The sequence below is a fragment of the Anoplopoma fimbria genome, chromosome 15, assembly GCF_027596085.1.
Source record: "Anoplopoma fimbria isolate UVic2021 breed Golden Eagle Sablefish chromosome 15, Afim_UVic_2022, whole genome shotgun sequence".
Classification (NCBI taxonomy): domain Eukaryota; kingdom Metazoa; phylum Chordata; class Actinopteri; order Perciformes; family Anoplopomatidae; genus Anoplopoma; species Anoplopoma fimbria.
Genome location: NC_072463.1, coordinates 17,835,188 through 17,856,587, shown reverse-complemented (window position 1 = coordinate 17,856,587; position 21,400 = coordinate 17,835,188). Strand labels below are relative to the sequence as shown.

At 39.0% G+C, this 21,400-nt stretch overlaps 1 long non-coding RNA gene across 1 annotated transcript; it reads right to left on the bottom strand.

Moving 5' to 3' along the window:
- Nucleotides 1-8,873: 8,873 nt before the first annotated feature.
- Nucleotides 8,874-20,048, bottom strand: LOC129104019 (uncharacterized). The gene is made up of 3 exons (XR_008531759.1): nt 19,983-20,048; nt 18,383-18,599; nt 8,874-8,985 (listed from the first exon to the last, which is right to left on the bottom strand). It is a non-coding gene; the product is annotated as an uncharacterized LOC129104019 (long non-coding RNA).
- Nucleotides 20,049-21,400: the final 1,352 nt, after the last annotated feature.

Below are 21,400 nucleotides of genomic sequence, written 5' to 3'. Positions count from 1 at the left end.
CTTTCTGCTTATGCTGGAGAATTATCAACGATTTATGGACCAACAAAGGAAAGGAAAGGAAATCACAAGTGCCTCTTTAGCTCCATAATTCATCCGTAATTGTTACAGCCTCGGTGACTATCATTAATAGCTACAGCTGTTTTTAACATGAAGCATGGTGTCTGCCTGATGATGTCATAGTCTAAATTAAGTTAACTTTATATGACACAGGACAGGTGAGTTATGGCTTTTATAATGAAATGAGTCGTACAGTTTAACAGATTTTAAGAGGGAATGAAGTGACTATGAGGGTTACTAGCTATATTGTCACATATATTTCTGCTTTATTAGAATATAATTGAAAGGAAAGATGACAAGGTATTAAGAGAAAAAGGGGATGATGAAATTGTGGCTGACGGTTGCCAGCTTCATACTAAATATCACTTGTGCCACTGCACCGGGATGCCTCATTGTGGTAACATTTATACAAAGAAAACTTTAATTTTCACTTAATAAACCAGGATTAAGGGCAGTAGCCTCATTAGTCTGTTTCTACAGCTCACAGGCTTCCTCCTCTCAACTCTGAAGCGCATGTGTTTTGAATTAGTCAGCTGGCAGCAGCCGTAATACGGAGTCTTTCTCCGTTGGACATGGCCCAGGCAGACTTTTACTCATCCCCCGCTGACAGATCTTGGTGGAAAGTCTGTGTCCAGTTATACTGTAAAAACACTCAAGAGTCCAAACCTGCCTGGAGGTGATCCTAGCGAGAAACAGGTCAGTAGCAATGATACCACCCTGACATCAGGGAGAAGAGACTATTTATCTTACACAAATCATCACTTTACAGACTGCTTCATCTGACACAATCTAACTCTGATGTCCATTAAACTAACCTGTTGTCCTAGTGACAACTATTTTTTTCCCTTGTTAGTTTCACTGTATCTTTTGCCCGATCTGTATGTCATAGCACCTCCTTAAAAAGAGCTCCTTGTGTATGTAACATATGTCTCCAATTATTCCAATAATTTGCTAGCCACAGAGGTGCGTGATGGGGTGTCTTTGAAAGTTTGGTGAGATGCACAAATGAGTAGCTGAGCGAGGACTTATGTCCAAGCACACCGAGGTAGTTTAAATGCTCTTTGCAGCCTCCAGAAGCTTGTAACTCCTCATGACACCCGTTCCTGCTGATTAAGTGTTTTTGAAGTGCAGCTTGTCGGAATCCATCTAATTAATTCACAGAGTTACTGTATGATACTGTTAGTTGTTGCACTCACTGTATTCGTATCAGTTCGCTGCACTTATTGAATTCGTATTCGTTTACTGCACTTATCCTATTTGTAGTAGTTTGTAGCACCTATTGTATTCGTATTAGTCTGTTGCAATTATTGTTTTCGTAGTAATTTGCCTCTGCACTATACTTTTGCTCTGGCTTATGCTTTAAGATGCTTGTTTAAGAAAGGAGATGCACTTATGACTTCTGGTGACTCGTAGTTCTCTTGAATACCTATGTTGAATACACTTCCTGTAAGTCGCTTTGGATAAAAGCGTCTGCTAAATGACTGTAATGTAATGTAATGTAATGTATGATAACGGGTGACAATAGCCAGCCAATTGAGCATTTATGTCTTTCACATTAACGAATCCCTATTATGAAAAGTATCAATTGAACGCAACTACGATCTTACAATGAAATATGATGTCGCTCAAAAATAATACACTTTTCTTTGGGCCAAGGGGGTGACTAATTGTAGTCACCCCCTTGGCCTGGTTCAGAAATGCCTCTGATACAGCCTAAAATGTTGGATCGGGTATCAGTGGGTACGCGAGTTTATGCACCAATACGTTATCCCGTTATCATATCATTTATCAGCTCATTTATGCTCCACAGGAACAGAAACTACAACACCTGTCGATCCCTAACCAACCCGTGCGTCCTGCCCGATCAGTACCGCACATGTGCAAACTAGTACTACACACCTGTGTATTTTTTCCTGAAAATGTTACGCTGTGAATAACAAATCTGTTATGAAATAAGCCGGATGAGAGCAAGTTTAGCTAAGCGGTTAGCAGTCAGTGGGCAGCACGGTCCTGTTTGGCTAAAAACTAAGCTAACAGCTAATGTCGCATTCATATCTTACATTGCATACATTATGATGCGCTCAAGCTTTATGCAGTATATGAGTGTTAGGCAAAGGTAAATTATAATGTCATCATGGTGTGTTCTAATGTTGCAATAATTAGTTTTTGTCAAAAAAGTTGAATAAATACAGCTTTTTAAAGGGGATGTTTCACAGCAATATAAATAGATGTAATGGAAAGAATTATGGCATGTTTAGCTTTTTGGGTTTTTAACGTACTTATCGATTGGTACTCGAGATCGGCCGATACGCATGTTCAGGCATCATTATTGGGAAGGAAAATATGGTATCGCAATATCTCTGGTGGTTAAAAACCTTGTTTGTTTTTATGAAGTAATTACTTATATCTCTGGCTTGTGACAGGAAGCTAGTCGCTCCCTTATTAACACCGTTTTGGTGCCCCTGAGCAAGGTTCTTAACCCCCCACTGCTCCGCTGCTCACTCTGACCCGTTGACATGCTACCAGGCATAAGTGTGTGTGTAAATGTGTGAGTGTGAGTGGGGAATCGCCAAAAAAGAACCTCCTCTCAGTGAAACTAACCTAAAATAATAAAGGTCTAAGTTACAATGCTTACATCCTGCATCTTTTACTTACTCTAACTGTATTATGTCAACAATTTATGTGTGTACACTTGGTCAGCTGCTTTTTTGTCTGTCCTGGTTAAAAGAGAGAGACAAACATAACATGAAAATACAACTCAAACAGGTGATGGAGAAGACAGCAGAAGGTACATAACACAGTGTGCACACATGTAAGAACGTGAACTCTGAAGTTTCCCATCCCAGACATCTCCTTCATTGCTTCCCTGGATAGATGTAACACAGAATATCCATCCTGGCAATCACTGGGAGCAGTATGGTAATGTAATTTCTGAATCTTATTGCAAACCACAATGCAGAAACTATCTGAGCTTGTCTGCATTTCTCCTCCTGTTACATGATGGTTTGCTTGATGTCTACATGTGGCAACGCTTAAAGATCTTTTTCCACTGGTGCGAGAATCTGTCATGCATTTTTTTTTTTTTTTTTTTTCCACGTCGTGGAGTTCAAGGCCCCAGGGTTTATCAAACATTATGGAAATGTGGACCTGTGTATTCTGAATATGAGTTGTTTACAAAGACACTGTGATTGCAGCGTGGCTTTAGACTCAAGCAGACCATAGTGTCAAAGCAGGACCTCAACACATTTTATGTGATGGATAAAGATTGAATTAATCTTTTTTTAATCAGTATCTTCATGTTAGATGCTTGAAGCAGTTAAAGAATGACTGTTATCAGGTTAATCCCTGGTCAGGTTAGCGTGACACGATAAAGAACACAGTTTGAGTATTGTTGCTGTGGTTATCTGATGTTTAAAATAATGTAGCTGGAGGGTGTGATTCATTTGCAAATATTACCATTATTATATTATATTTTTTTGCCGATGCGAGGTAATATTTTCAGATTTTTACACTGTAAAAAAGGCATCGTCCAATCACGTTGTGCAGGATGGATATATTCAAAATGAACACTACGCCTACCGAATAGAGACAACAAACTTTATTTCTTCTTCAATCTTAACAAAGGCAGTGCATATCAGATCCACTTCTTCCATAGACATATACTGCGTAAATACCAGAGAGAACTCAAATTCACTCAGAGATTTCGCTAAAAGGAAACTCAATAACAGAGCTTAGAGAAGCATAGTCAACACAACAATTTACCCCAGACCGACTGCAAGACGCTGTTCTGGGTCAATAGGATCCTGGTTGTTGGTCTTCTACCTTAGTTAATCTATTCAAACCTTATATTTGAAAATGTTGGCGGCGCAATATCAGTTGTTTGCAGCTTGTGTGTCTCTCTCAATCGTGTCGTTTCCTTCTGCCTGTGGGTTGCTACAATTGGGGGAAAATAAAATTAGGATTGAAATTTCTATTTACAACCATGAAAAGTAAGCAGGTTAAGAAACCGTGTGTCTCTGTCCATCTGTGTCAATACTACAACACACACACACACACACACACACACACACACACAACACACACACACACACACACACACACACACACACACACACACACACACACACACACACACACACACACACACACACACACACACACACACACACACACACACACACACACTCCAAACAGTCTAATATTCTGAAACAGCTTGGGATAGTAGCTAATTTAGTTGTTTTTACATTTTAGATAGATACATAAAGCTTAAACAGAGAGGGATCAATGAGCAAAAAACACAAATAAAAAATGGAATTAAAAAACATCATTCAAGTATCATTGGATGGCCTTGGACCCCCTACAATCATTTACAGAAAGTTCATGTTAAGAAATTACCAATGTGTATAGGAATGCACTTGCATAATGATTTACTGCTCCAGCTATGAATGTGTGTGGAAGGCATCTCAGCTGTGGACGATATGAGTCACAAAGCCCAGATGGCTCTCAGGTAGCTGGGCCCGGCGGCAGAGAGTGGCACCATGGAAAGTGTGGTTTTGTGGTTCATTTGAAAGGACAACAGGGCGAGGCTAACAAAGACACCTTCAGTTTCACTGCAGCTTTGGTAACAGGACACCTAGGAGACTAAATATCTTCATCCTGGAAAGCCCTCAGACCTGTGGTTGGTTTTCTTGGTCAAGGTGTCATACATTATTATCCACAGTTCTTGATTCGTGCATTTAATGTTTAATCATTGTGTTTAAATAACCAGTCAACCGATGTATTTAACACCTACGATGGTATACAGCAGAAAAGTACAACAATTCACTACATACAGTACTGTCACTTACAACAAATCTAATATGATTTATGCACTTGCTGTTTCCAGCTTTGTGGTGTTACCATTTAGATACATCAAGGAAAATGTTTAGCCTTAACTAAGTGAATGCGGTCATGGCTGCCAATAAAGTTAGCACCAGACAACACAGAAAGGAGCCATTGCACACAAGCTCTCTTTTTTTTATGAAACAATTTCCCCTCGTAAAATCAAGATCCAGGAAATCAAAGCATTGTTTGGAGTCAATGATTCAGAGAAGTATGAGACTTTACAAGGTGGGAAAGCCTCTCATGGAAAGCTGACCAAAGTGGAGTAAATTTTAATGCACAATGATGACCAATGAAATATATTCATTTTAACATCCATGTGTTTTAGTATTTACATGTCATACAATATATCATAGGAGAGTTGCTGTTGTTGTTGAAGTACAGTAAAAGTTCATATTAATCATTTTTTTCTTATGAAAGACATCCCTGTATGCTACGAGACTTCTTATTCCCACAAGTACTTAAAAACTGCTATTAGGTCACTGTAGAAAGCTGTCGCCTACACTAATTGAAATGATCCTTTAGCAGTAGGACCAACTACGGCAGCTCTCGTAAATCATCTACTTCCTGTAACTACCGTATTATTTGGTCATTTCTTTTTAAATATCAAGTTTAGAAACCATATCCTATTCATTTTTCCCAGAGCTCTTGGGACTTGAGCCAGTTTCTGTATTCTCACAGGGTTGTCAGACTGTTAATGTTTACTGTTGTACATTAGGAAATAACTGGATCACCTCATCATGAATAATATTCATTAAAGACTGTGAGTGAACCCTGGGCTGTTCCTTTAAACTGGAGGACCTCCACTATGTTTCTACAACTGTGTTTATTGTGTACTTTGTGCCTGTCAACACGTAAAGACCAAGAACACAATACACAATAATTAATTAATGAATGAATGATTAACTTTCTGTATTATGCCTAAAACACATAGTTGTTTGTGTGTTTGTGCATTTCCAATTCTGGCCATGCTAGCAGCATGGCTTTAGAGATGGCTATGCAGGTCGGTCTACCACTTAAAAAAAAAAAAAGAAAAGAACTCTGCCTTTCCTTCTAGTGCCAATTAAATATCTAAACATCTACTTCATGGATTAGCACATTTTGTGCAGATGCTCTCTGATGAAATAAGGTAGACATTTCTGGTTTGGGCTTAAATGTCTCAACAGCTGGGTTGATGTTTGCCTCATCTGCACTTACTAATAATAGCAAATGTTAATATTATGCTAACTTGCCAAACTAAGATGGTGAGCAAAGTAAACATTACACTTGCTTAGCATCAACATGTTAGCATGCTGGTGTTAGCATGCACCTCAAAGACTTACAGAGCTGCTAACATGGTTGTAGACTCTTAGTCTTGTTATATGTGGTAGTGATTTCTTTTTTTGATTTTCTTTTTGGTAGCAGTCTCTCAGAATAAAAGTGTATCCTTTAAAATGACATTAAGAATATATATTTTTGAAGAAGATATCATTGTGGCCTGGCTGAGGACATCCCATCGAATGTTTGGATCCAAAACTCATTTAGAAATGTTTTGCAGGATCCCAGCAATGAGCTAAGGCAGGGCAACAATCAAAATCAATTTTGGCTTGTTGTTTTTAAGTTGTCAGAAGTAAGTTCTGGAAAAAGTTGCAATACTGTAAACAATGTGAACTGATTAAACACAGTCTGTTCAAGGGCTTTTAGTCTACTAAGAGGTTGTTTTGGTCTTAGTCGACTATGACTACTTTAGCCAATTAGTCATTCTGTATGCTTTTTTCTTTTCAAAATGACTTATTTCCAAATGAGCACATTTCTGGTAACATTAGATTTAAAGTAGCAGTTTTGCATTATTATTTGTGGAGAAGCTCAGTTTTGCAGATCTGTCTATTAAATGAACTAATCAATTTGTTGCCAAAATTGAATGTTAGTCGACTAAGAGGACTAAGCCCTTGATTGTTATCATTTGCAGTCTCAGGGTGTATTTGTCCTTCGACATCTATTTTCTAGTGCACATAAAAAACATTTAGCACCACAGATGCTACGATAACCTTCAAAGACCAAATGGTTTAAAACTCCATGAAAGAAATCAAGACTAGACATTCCTCAAACCCCAACTCATGGCAAGAAACCTGGTAGTGTTTGCCTTTAACATAAGCACAAACTCGACCACTGTGCTATTTTCAGCATTACAAGCGTCTTCCTAATGTTAAATGAGAGAGTGAGTCAGGATGTGCTATTTACAAGGGGTAATGAGAAGCATTCCCCGACACTGTAGCTGACTGAAAGCCAGCAGACTTCTAACCGCACTCTGATTGTACACATGATGTCATGTGCGGACGGTTACAATCATGAGCCTCTGATGCATCAACACTGCTCCTGTAGACTCTGAGCGGACGAAACATTTGGTCACTTAGGCCGTTCAAGCATGATAACCACGATTACCAAACGCAGTAATCCCCCATAATAGCGATAACAGGAAGAAGTATTAGACTTTACTGCCTGTGACATTTAGGCCATGTACAATACTGAGGATCTCTAAAACGGCAGTGCAATGAAGTGCTGACATTTCTGAAAAACCAATAATTGCATGGTTGTTATGTTGGTCACTTTCACAGAGAGATCAGATGTCTCATGTGTTTCATCCAACTTTCCCATTACAGTATCTGAGATTTACAAGATTTTTTAGAAATTCATTACATGGAGGCCGACCCATTTCAGTAATGCTGACCTCACACTATGTAACTAGATGAGAGAGTCAAAAGGTCAAAGACGGCTCAGACCACCGAAACACAAAGTGGTGTTCTTTGTTCAGTTGAGTAACCTTTGTGGCCACGGTAACCATTAAACCCTGAATACCAGCTTCGACTGCCCTGAGGCTCACATGTTGCTGAGTGGCACTTTTGTGGTTGTTGTTAATGGGCAGACGGTGCTAAAGAGAGGATTGGTCATGCTTCTCATTCTCTGTGCCGGAGCCAAAACACCAGGGATTCCTCCATCATGGGTGCAATGGCACTCATTGTTAAGTGCTGCTGTAATGGCCTGTAAATGCATCTTGTGCCAGGTTTTCCCATTGTTTAAAAGGTTGACTTAGCTGACTCCTCACAAGCTACACAATATGTTGCTCTTGAGTCCTAATATTGTTGAAGTTACAAAATAGTAGCATGTGGTGGATTTATGATTAAAAAGTAGGATAAGTTGAATTTTGTTCATTTTAGGAAAAGTCAAATTCAATTCTTATCCTCAAATCTGTCTTCATGCTGAAAGAATAATAACTTTAGTTGAGAAGACATTTTATTGAGGGAAGCAAGCATAAAAGCAAAGAGCTAAACCTTGAGAAAAATGATTACTATCTTGTCAGGAGGAGGTCTTTCCTTCCTCTTCCTCTCCTAAAAGCATGGAGGAGGAGCGCCAGAGCTTCTCAGAGGGCAACCTCAATCCCCCGCATGCGTCATCCCTCAAAAAGAGGTTTAAAGTAATTAGGAAAAAATTCTAGTTGTCTCTTGCTTCTGTGCCTTTAAATGGTATTGGCTTGGAAGAATGTGATCTCTCACGCTCTGTTTAATGTTGCCTCAGGGAAAGACAATAGCAAGAGCACTATGGTTTGAAACAAAATATATATATATACTCCTGATTCCTGGCAGTGACTCTGGGAGTGTGGGTATTGTACCCCCATAGTTAATGGTGTAATGCTGGAGTGAGCCTTTTCATTTTCCTTCAAATAAAACCCCAAAATATCCAGAGCCATTGCATTTAACAGTAAACGGTTTGCATGTAATAACCCACAGAAAACTTCTCTCATCATTTGCAACATTGCCATGTTCCCAGGCATTTGAGTGCAGCATTAATCATACTGTTCAGGTCGAACGGGACATGAAAGCACCGATTGATTCAATTTATGACAGCATTAAAGCTAAGAAAAACATGTGAATGAATGATGATGATGATGATGATGATGATGACTGTGAATAAGAAGTGGCCTTAGTCACAGTAATGTCACCCACTGGTTTCTGGACAACGGGTTTGGAGCCTTTAGTTCAGGATTTTGGTTGTCGCCATCTTGGTTTTTGGCTGCAGACAGAAGAGGATGAAATAGCACAGTATAAGACATTTGTAGGCGACCAAAGTGTTAAAATTAGCTTTTATGAACATAAAAAACACACTGTGAAAGGGTTAAAGCTCATAGACAAAAACAACGACAACACCCAGACCGGACAACGCCGTCGCAGTGACCTGTCAATCACAAGGTAGTCACACCCTAAAGCATACCCTGCTTTATGTTCCATTTTACACTAACAGCGGACCATAATACTAAATGAACATCTAGCTGTATTTAAGGAGACCTCAAATTAGCGATTGAGACAATATAATTATGCTTACAATGTTTACTGAGTTAATAAATCAAGTGAGATTTCTATGCCATCTGCCTTCTTCTGCAACAAGAGGAGTCGCCCTATGATGGCCATTAGAAAGAATGCAAGCTTAAGGCACTTCTGCATTTTCAGAAAACGGTGGTTGCCGCCTGTTAAACTGCACTTGCATATAATTTGGCTTCTGTTTTTGCTTTGCATTTACCAGCTAAACAATTCATTTCCATGCTGTTTTAGCATGAAGAATAAGCCCCATTTACCTTATACTGACAAAAAAAGTATGACCATTTGTGCAGCAAATGTCTTGTATCCTTTGAAAAAAGTCTCTGTCATAAATCATTTAATTCAAACTCAACCTAAATTTGGCAAAAAACACAACCAAAAAAACGCCCTCTTCTATGTGGGTGATTTCAATATGAGAGTGATAGAAAAGAGCGGAATGAATGAAGGCCATTCTCCCCACGGTTCATTTAGAACCATGCTTTCCCAGAAATCAAACTCAGAATGATAGAAAGCAAGCAGCCCAGTTTGACATCATATTATAAGATTGCTGCCAAAGAAACATTCACTATTCTGCTATTTCTGGTTCCCCTACCAAAAAGTTTTTACTGGAATGATTATGGAAAATTGACACAAGAGGAACGTCTTAAATGTTTCCAATGATTCATGATTTTTTCAACTTCATGAGATAGATTGTAATTACAAAGTGTCTATAAATGACCAGTTAGGAGATGTTTGAAGGGTGGAAAGAGCTGATAACTGCTATAAAAATGTGAGATATATACAGCTGCGCTTTATAGGGATGCATGCAAATTAGAACCAACATATTGCAATTTAAACGTTAAAGTAACAAAATACACTCCAGGTTTCTTTATCACTCTATCACGTTACTGAGAAACATGGTAAAATAATACCTTAACTGATGCTCATTGGTGGGTTATGCGTTTGCCGAATTACAGGTGATGCTTGGACAAATCCCCAAAAACTGTAAAGCTAATTTAATCATTACATTTGGTTGTAAATACAGCTGCGTTGTTATTTTCAGACTCCAGCTCAGCAGCCAGCGAGCTGTTCATAGCTCGCTTTAATCTACTTTTCAACATTCGTCTTAGCACCAGCCAAATCCGGGGACCTGCAGTCTATGTTTTGACTGCTGCAATGTTAAAACCTTCCGCTTCTGCAGGATCCAGATCCAGTCATCTAGCAGAGCGGAGTAAACACACTCTGCCCCGCTGCCGCATATCAGCACAATTCCTAGGAATGTCTCTTATCAAAACACTGTCATACTCAAAGTACCGCTACTAATAAGATGGGGTATTGCACTGTTTTTAACAGCAGGATATTGCGATATCTTTCGGTATACTGTGCAAGATTAAATGCGGCTCACTAACTTTGTGATCGAATCCAACAAAAACTCACAAGTTCCAAATATTTATCAAGCACCGGTCCTTTGCAGCGTTTTGATATTCATATTTATTATCACATTTATGGTGATATGTGAGATGTAAAAGTGATTGTCAGGCCTTTTCCTCCCCCCTCTACCTAAATAAAGAGCAAAAAAGTAAGAACTCCCTGTTCCCAAAAGCTGGAAGTTAAACTTTCATAGCAGATGGAAAATGTGAGTGGATGAAGAGCAAACAGTGGAAAAATTTCCGGCTATGGTTTGAACATTTCTAATTGAAGCAGACAGTGCCCGACTGCACAGACAAGGATCTCATTTTCTGTACACACTTTACAGCAAGAATGGGAGGCTTTCAGGCCATGAATAAAGAAATCAATAACAGCTTAAAAAGGCATAAAACCTCAGCAGAGCGCCAAGGCACACTTTCACGGCCACCTCGTTTAACAGAAAGCAGACATTACATTTGACAAAGAATCCTATTAAATGAAGTCCTAAAAGAAAAGAATAAACATTTCTACTTCACCTGTGGCCTGCTGGGTTTTTATTTGGCGAAGTGACAAACATAATGGATTGAGGGAACATTTAAAGAAGTCTTCCTTTCATTACAAATTAGCCAGGTTTGTTTTTGCCTCGCTTGGTCTTTCCCGACTCTCAGGTGAACGTTTTTGGTTTCATAACTCAGTGTAAACTTTGTACTGTCTTCAAAAAAGCGTTACAGTGCAGGTAAATGTAATGGCTTGATTTGCTGTTGTGATTTCAGCATGAAACATAATAAACTTCAGCATGAATTCTGCCTTTCTGCCTTTCCAATCGATTGGATTTAGGAGAATGAACAGTTCCGAACTTATTGACACACTGATATAGAAATCTGTTTCTCATAACCAGCCTTTGCTTGCACTGGAGCAATTTCAGTCTAATTTTTTTTTCAGCAGCTTAGCACGCAGCAAACATTTGTATGTGTCACACACTCATAAAGCGTTTTGTGGTAAAGGATTACAGTTGGAGCACTTTAGAGCCACACACAGTGCAGACAGGCAGTGGCTTAAGATAAAGTGGATGCAGGTAAGACATTTTACAACAAATACAACAGGTAGAGCTGCACCTATCGAGCAAATGCTGATCGAAACACAACGTTTTACAGCTGATCGGCCATGACTGGTCAAATTTATACTCATTTGCCCCCCCCTGCATGATTGTTCTACGTCTGCACACAGCGGCACAGACAGTGACGCCACAGCCACAAACGCCACAGGTGTCATGAGTGGGTGTGATAAAGCTCACAAACTTTGCATTGACCGGCTGGTCAGTCGACAGCACGGCCCTGCTTATAAAGGCACTAACAGCTAATGTTAGCTGAAGTTGCTTTGTCTCTTTATGGTGCTTTCAAGTTCTACTACATAAAAATTAGTAAAGGGAGAAAGTCAAGTCAATTGTTTTTATCTTTTTTGTGAAACTTGAATAAATACAGGGGATTTTGCTCTAAGCTGCTTATTATACATAATCAAAACTACTAATGCCAAGATGCTTGCAAATATTTTAAAAAGAAGATAATAATTTATTCCCTAATCATTTCAATTGTGTGTTCTGTGTAAATAACAACTATAGAGGATGATAACAACGTGAAAGTATATCATTTAGAGTTTTTGTTGGTATTAATTTACTTCGGAACAGTTTTATGACGGTGGTAAAAAAAAAAGAAAAAAAGTTCGCTCCGGAGGCTTGCTGTAAATTATAGTTTTTGGAGAGAAAAAGCAGAATCTGCAGGTAGGTTTGAAGTAACTTAGAACATTAACTATGTCTCCTTTCCATCGTAGAATCACAGTAAGCCATGACAGTGTGACATGAGCCAGCTTGAAAAATACCAGGACCCTGAAACTGAAGTAGCTAAATGGAATTCAGCCATAATTAAGTTATAGTATTTTACAGCTGTGCTTTTCCTACTGTGTTCCTGAAGCAACAATGTTATGTTAAAACTATGCTGTGTTTTTCTCTTTTAATAGCATTGCTACTTATAAACTGTTTGGTAAAAGTAACAGCTATAGCTCGACTGATCCTGTTAGGTTTGTGGACAGCAGTGATGGTTAATGATGAGAGACTAGACCTTATGTGTGTGACTGATCTCTCACCCACACACAAGCACACACACACACACACACAAACACACACACTGGCTGACTGGACATTCCCAGTCGCTTGGAGGCAGCACTGTTCCTATAACAAGCAGTGTCTGAGTGGCCGTCATCATAAACTTGGCCTCAGTGGCCTTAACAGTTTGGCTCGCAGCCAAGGGGATCTCACGCTCTGGTGGAAGTCCGACTGCTGACTCACTGGGGAGAGGACACAGAGCAAACTCTAAGCCTTGACTCGCGGACAAGCCAACCGAGGGGTCTCTCCACATCCACGTGAGCCTCCAAAGAAAGCAGCTGCACCAATTAATAATAACAATAATACGCTTCTCCTTACAGAGGTTAAGGATGTCTGGATGTCGCAGTGCATCCAATGACCCGTCTTTAGGGCCTTTCACGCTTACAACACACACTGCGTGAACGCTCAAACAACTTAAAGAACCGAGTGAGTCATAATCAATGGATTTATTGTTCTTTGGCTGTGCTACATGAATCATTTTTTAAGAGAAAATTGTCTGTAATGTGCTGTAAAATTACTGCAGATAACTGCCGATAATCATGGCATTAGAGTAATATCCTCCCATTTGTTATCAATTACTATTGGTGCAACGGATCAACAGTTTGGGAGATTCCCTATCACGTCTTTTTGCCGCCAATACTAATCGCCAATCACCGATGATCCATATTGGATCCCTTTATTGTTTGATTATAGCAGCTGGTTTACAAGTCTCAAGACTATTCTTTTGCAACCGTCCCAAAAATCAAGTTCTCCAAGTCTGTAAATTCAAAATGTTATCCTTTCACTTTGTTATAATCATCTATAGCTGTTTTTCTTCTTCGTAAAAACACATAATGCAGGAATTAAAAGATTGTATTTTTATTGCTAAAAACAAATCTTGTCATTCGAAGTTTTAATGATGTTTTATAAGCTGCTTAGAGCTAGTTTTAAGAAGTTAAACAGGTCATAATTCATCATTAATATCTATTTATGTTGTTGTGAAAACATCTGCCTTAAAAACAACTTGATTAATTCAAGTTTTCTAATGAAAACTACATTTTACAAGATCACATGTGAACACATCATGATAACGTTATAATTGACCTTTCTGAACAGAAACGCATCATGATGTAACTGAACGGAACATTTGTTCTCCTCGTGTCGATTTAAAGAGGGATTAGTTGTTAACAATGTAACATTATCAGAGATCTGTGACTAGAAAAGCATAAATGCCGATGTCCTGATCTCATATTCCATTGAAGATTGGCGTATAAGGATCATCAGTAAAACTTTATTTCACACTATGATGGTTAACGTTAAACTGTGTTATTAATCTGCTGTTCACATGCGTGCCGAACTGTGAGGGGGAATCTGGACGGATCAAGGATCGACAATGGTCCATCTTTTATAGATGCAGTTTTTAAACAAGAACCTAAATCATGAAAGTTCAAGGCAGTGCAGTTGGAGATAAACACGCACCTCCAAGAATCACGGTAAGCCAACAGTTTATTACAGTGATGAAATTTCTTTGAGCACAGTATATCACATTATACACCATCACATCCTTGGGAATAGACCTTGGGCAGATGCTGCTCATGGTCTGCTAAAGTAAGAGTGCCATCTTTCAAACAAGAGGCCCCGAATCCTCTCTCAAACTGAGAAAACCTGTCAACATGACAGTTTCAAGGGAAGATAATCCTTCCCTCCGTTTTGTAAGATATCTTGGGAAAATTAAGAAAGTGCTATGAGAAAGTAGGAACATTTTTATCATGATAACTTTTTAATCAGTAGACAGGAAAATGAAATCACCGTGCCCTGAAGCTGGGTCTGTGTGCAGGTGTCTTTGTAAATGAATACAGGAGGCAGTTGACCTTAGAGGAATCCCCAAGATTAGCCTGGAACTAGCTTTCGAATCACGCAAGGGCCTACTGACGTCTTCCCTTGTGAGTCTGGGATAGAAGTGATTATCATCTAACTGTACAGAGACGTCAGTGAAGCCAGAGGAGGGGGGGGACATACAGTGGACATTTCCTATGCACTCTCTCCGAACTTATCCAAGCTGTTGTGCACGGTAAACCCTCGTGGGGTGGAGGAAACTAAGAAACAAAACCAAAGACATCTGCTGAAATCTGGCTGTACCCTTCGGCCACATCATTGAAATACTACGGTTTATGGATCGGGTAATGGAGAACACATGGGCAGCGCCGTGTTTTCATAGATAGGTGAAGTATTATACCTTGGTGGATTTGATGGACGATGGTATGTATTTAGCACTTTGCTGCATGTGTATCATGTGACCATGACCAGAGATCCAGCTAAAAGGCTGTAATATTTACCATTATATTCTGGCTGTGACCAAAAAGAGTCATCTTTTCCAAAGCAGAGAAATTCCAACACGTACAATTGTTCAATCTGATGATTGTGATCTCACTGGCAGCATCATTAAGTCCTAAAGCCAATCATCAAGCCTCTGTATAAAATAATAATCTACAATGAAAGGAAGTTTGGTAAAGTTGTGGCACATGGCATACAGAACATGACATATACAAAACATATATTTAAATGGATAGTTTGACATTTTGGGAAAATCAAATCACCAAGTATGACACCAGACCAGGAGACACTTTGCTTTGCTTGCTCTACAACTCAGCAAATGAAACTTTATATGACATTTGTTGACCTGTATTATGGGATGTTGTGTCAAATTAGATTTAAGTAGTGAATTAGTGGGCTTTAGAGGTCATTTTTGTTACCTTTGAAGACAGCCGGGATAGCCGTTTCCCACTGTTTCCAGTCTTTATGCTAAGCTAAGCTAAGCTAAGCTAAGCTAACTGTCCCCTGCCTGTACATTTATATTTAGCACACAGACAGTGGTATCAATCTCCTCATCTAGCTCTCGGAAAGAAAGCAAATAAGCACGTAAATGTGAAATTGTCCTGTTGAGCACTATTTAGAATACATGAACTTGGCTAACAGTAAGACTGGTAGGATAATTGGACTTGCCAGCAATGTAAGCATGTGGCTACAAAGTTGGTTTGTCATGCCTTTGTCTTCTTTGGCTTATGAGAACAATACAGCAGAAGGTGGGAGCTGCAGATTGTATCATACTGCCCACAAGTAGTAGCTAAACAGTTCTACAAAACCACAAAATATACTCTGAGGAAGAAGGTCAGACCCCTGAAACTGCTCACTCCAAGTTACATAACTACCGTCTTGCTGTTACATGGACATGAAGCCATCTCTACAAAAACAATCAGCGGTTACGTTTTTGTTCCACGATTTTCCAAATATTACAAAGGTCAAAGTAATGAGGGTAAAAAAAACAGATTGGAAGGACACGTGATATACTGTAGGCTCACAGCCAGATTTTATATGGTGAACACCTTAAACCACAAAGTCACCAGGACAAGTTAAATGAGTCAGGATCAGTTTCAGTGGCCAAGTTGTGTAACAATCTTCTCAGATGGAATCGCAGTGAAAACAGCCCAGAGGGAAGCGTAAAATGGGATTCTGCAGACAAGAAAATAACCTGCACTGCTGGGAGTCTCTGGTGTCTCCTGGCTGTAACTAAATTCTGCAAAGTGGAGGAAAATGTGGATCTTTAAGTTCTTAAAGTATGAAGACAGGGTCAGAATCTATCCAGAAAGCATTGGATAAGCCCCTAGAACCCAAACAAACCCCAAACTACAGTGCAGTTTGGCCCAAAGCTACAGTCATGATAGATATAAAAACGTGAAAATAGATTCATTTTGACTGAACAATGGGTGAGCCTAAGGGGTTTAGAGATGGAAGACCATCGGGTTATCATCTTAATTGTCACTGGTGCCAGTGAGTGAAGATCTGCTGGAGAGACTTAAGTTTTTTATCTAAACAAGATTATGCTTCATGTGAGAGTTGGATGAATTGTCTATTCAGTAAATGCCTTCATGCCATATCATGGCCACCTACACACTGGGAGTGTACAGCGAATGTGGAGTCCTGCTAAATAAAAAAACAGATGATTTCCCATTGAGGCACCGCAGAGACAGATTGTTGAAGGTGCAGAAATGTATAAAGTATAAAGTAGAACATGTGTTTCACATTAGAGAACATACAGAGATATAGAGAAAATAGTCATATGGTAAGCTTATGCTGTTTAGTCTTTTTTATAATTCTCAATAAATCTCATGAAAAACACAAACCAAAAAAACAATACTTTGTACTCCATGATCTGACTGTTGCACTGTGGCCATTCATTCCCAAAATATGTGTTATTGCAAAAGAGTTTAATTTCAATTTCTTTTTAGTTTTTAGCAAACGGTGTGTGTGTGTGTGTGTGCGCGTTTTTTTTACTATTTTTGGATAACAATGAAGGCAGAGATAAAAACCATATGAGGCTTTGGGCTACAGACAAAACAAGGGTTTTGTTGAATGTACATTTTGTTGAGATATCCACCTAAAAACAAACAAAAAAATCACTAGATATATCCTTTTAGTCCAACTACCTTTGCTTTCATCTAACATACAACAACAACTTAAAGCACAATAAACTTGATTGAGAGAACACCAGTAGGCTAAAAATGATGCTTAATTTGTAAGAAATTCCGAGTCGTTTGTTATAATAATTTGTTGAGTGGTGCCATTTATATACATTTGAGGGCAAAACCAGGACCGCCAAAACAGCCTTTTAATCCCCAGTCATCTGACATTGAGGGCTGAAAACGAGGCCCAAATTACAAACTTCATCGGACATCGAAACCTTTCATTCATCATCCATCATGAGATCACACAATGATTCAACTATTTTATTCAGCAGCAGTGCAAAAAGTTTGAAAGAGAATTTGATTAACTATGGCATAATGGTCAAACTGCCAGTTAAAGAGACACAGGGCTCTCAGTCTCAATCAGTTTAAATCAGTGATTGAGTTTCCAGTAGAATACTCGGCGGTGCTTTTCCCAGAATCAAAAAGGCAAATATGTCAGCCTGTGAATAGCAAAAAAAAAAAAGAGCAGAGCGCTTGGTGAGACAAAGTGAAGAGAAACATCAGGCTACACTTCAAGCAACTGGCTTTGTTTCCATAAGTCGTAAAAAGATAAAAATGTAAGTCACTTTTATATTAAAATGACTGTTCGCTAAGAATCCTCTCTCAAACAGTGATTGTCCAATCATAGTTTGGTAACCGTAGCTAGGCACAGCAAGTGTGACAAGCTTTTGACGTCTCCGCATATTAACACATTGTAAAATGTTTGAGCTCTGGTAAAACACATACAACACATCAAACATACAAACAACGCACTTGAACTTGGTGTCAGCGCACCAGTAAGAAAACAGCTTCCAAAAGCGCAACCACACACAGTGAGCATCTGGCGACGGCGCACCAGGATTAAAGCCAGAAATCAGGGTGTCAGCGCACCAACAGAAAAAAGCTTATTCACTTCCACAAAATGCGAAAAAGCCCATACATACCAACTCACACAGGGAGCGCATGGGGTCCGTGCACCTGTTGCCTAACATCAGACAACATACACAAGGCCAATAAAAAAAAATACAAAACAATAAAATTAGAAGGAGGCTAAAAAAGGAGCTACTTACTATTCGTTGACAAAGTCCATGCATCTATCCCTCTGGACAAAGATGTCAATGACTTTGTTGTAAACGTCCTTCTTGTTAGTAGTCTTCCTCAGTTTCACAAGTCTATTATCTATTATCTTCGTGTTTTGACGCTGAAAAGGTCCTCTCCACAGTGGTGTAGTTAAGACCAGCTTCTAAAGTCTTGTGGCCTTGGGAAAAGTTTCCTGCAGATCATTGTCTGTCAAAAAAGTAAGTTGTTGTACAGGTATCAATCCTTGGACTTTTTGTGAACAGTACAATAACACCAAATCAGACTTTAACAATCAGATACAAGAATTTTACATATCTGGACAGGCTCTTCAATTTATATTCATCAAATTTAGCTGACATTTTGGCAAATCAAGCCCCTCCAGACCTGGCTTTCATTTGTACCGTGGTGTTGTTGTGTAGAAGATTAGAAGAGTAATCTTTCCTCTCATCTCTTACACATGTGTGCTGGTGGGTCTCCATATTTATCGGATTAGTTCATTACTCTTCTGTTCAAAACAATCATGAAAAGTTGTTTTAAAGACACACACTGTGTCTCTGAAGGGGACAAAGCATAGGCCAATGTCCATAGCCAAAAGAAGATGAAATATTACATGTCAGGTTAAAAATTCCATCGTATGCCAGGAAGAGTAAACAGGTGGATGCTTTTGAGAGCCAGAGTTTAAATCCTGAGACCATAGACAGGGTCATCTAAGCCATCTGAGATTCCCATTATCTTAGGAAACACTTGCAGACATCCGGTGTTTCAGCTTATCAGCCTCTCTATTAACTGGCAACTTTAAGCCCAATGGATCTGTGGTTGTCGTAGTGACGACAGCTGTTAAAAAAACATAAGAGAAAACATGCCTTTCCTTGTGAGAGGCCTCATTGTCTAGTTTTTCCTCATAGCTGATTTGTCATCACTGGCTTATTTGAAGATTCGTGTCCACTCAGAAATGTCTGAAAAAGTAATTCATTCATTCATTTAATCGGATAATGTTTGAGTTAAGATGCACCACGTCGAAGAACTATTCAGCCCTTTTAGACGTAAACAAAAGAACATTTATACCATTGTGGGATTAGAAATGAAAGTCTGGAACTATTGTAGTGTGCTTTTATCACCATACAATTGAAACAGGTCTTTGCATGAGACAACCCATACAGTCAGCCATCTCTTGAGAATCAAGAAGCAGCCAGATCATCTTGGGACCACACTGTCTGTGTAAATATACTTTGGTACATTTCATTATCTGTGTTCTTGGCTTGATTGTGAGCAGCGGAGGGATCTAAATCCTATTCATTTTTGGTCTGAAAAACATTTTTTTTTTTTTTTTTTTTTTTTTTTTTTTTTTTTTTTTAGTCGTGCAGCTGATGCAGGGTCTCCAAACTTCATTATTACTTGATTTATTCTCCAATAAAGGAATGGGCATATGTAGAAGCGTTGTTCAAGATAGACACAGAAGAAGCACTGTTTTCTCTCTTCCTCTTCAACAATCCGCGTGCAAAACGCGACTGGATGAACACCTACTAACTAGATATGTGTTTGACAGGTCACATTGATGAGCCTTTTGAATATTTCCTTGTTTTCATTTACCTTTGCATTGTGCGCGCTGGCCCCGGGCCGCATGTGACTCTGGCGGAAGGTTTTTTTAAGTAGTCCGCTCGGTGTTAACGAGAACGACGCCGAGGGACGCGCTTTTACTCTGTTTTTTTTTCCAACTTTATTGACAAATTTCAATATAGTATTTTACATGGAGCGTACATGTTTCATACTGCAATTTTCGTTTCCAAAATCGCAGTAAATATATTTCACAGTATAAAAATGATAAAAAAAAAAAAAAAGAAAAGAAAATGATACAACAAATAATAAAATACAGGGCAAGGAAAGAAGAACAAATAAAAACAAAAGCCTTTGGGCTCTGCTTTGAGTATTTGAGTACATTTTAAATGTCAAAATAATCTATAGTTTTAGACAACTGATCACAGTGTGTTAAATGATCAGTTGTCTAGCACACTGCTCCCAAAAAAATGCTTAGGATGGGTAATATGCAGAGGCCAAATTTCATGTATGTATGTAAATGGCGATTGGAATAAAGTTTAAGTTTAAGTTCCATTTTTATAGATTTAAGTTTAAGGGTGAGAAGTGACTATGCAGGACCACTCCTCAACCGTGCCTGCATTTCCATAAATACCCGCCACACACACTCCTGTTCCTCTCTCATATTCAGCGCCCATCCTACCTGGGTCTCTTCTTCCTCTCTCTTCCTCTCCCCTAAGGGTCCTGAGGTTCGTCATGCTTGGGTGCTACGGCAGATTCCCTATCAAAATTTCCCCACAACAGATTCTGCAAAGCGGATGAGCTACAAACAGTTAGTGAACGGTCAATTGCACAAAAGTATATTTCACATTTTATATATATATATATATGTTGTTTATGTTGTTGCAACACATTTAGGTGTTAATACTCTTCATGTTTCATCTCTGTAGAATCTGCTCAGCATCTTTGTTTTCCATAAAAGTTAATTACACATTATTTGGGGAACAGAGGGGGTGGAAAAAGGGAAGACTACAACTCCTCCGGTTGTCAGCTGGTTCCACAGCATGGCAGTGAACAGCAGACAGGAATCATCTGTGAAATCCATCACTGATAGGAACAGGATTATGAAACCTCCACTACTCCACTTGGAATGTCCCTCCCACACGGATGAAGACCATCAGGCTTCACAGCACCTACATCACCATAATTTATGGTCGGAGGAAAATATTACACATGTGACCCTACGGGAAAGTGTGAAGGAGGGAACAAACAAGAAACATAATGATTTATGTTATAATTCAGGGTGTTTTATCTATGATAATGTCACACAGATAAACTTCTTGTAAATACATTTTTTTCTATTAAAATACAAGCTGTTGCAGCCACATTTCATAATGGACACAACTTTAAAGGCTGTGATGGAAACACCATGTCAACGCACCGAGTCATGATGTACTATATGTTCTGTAAGCTAA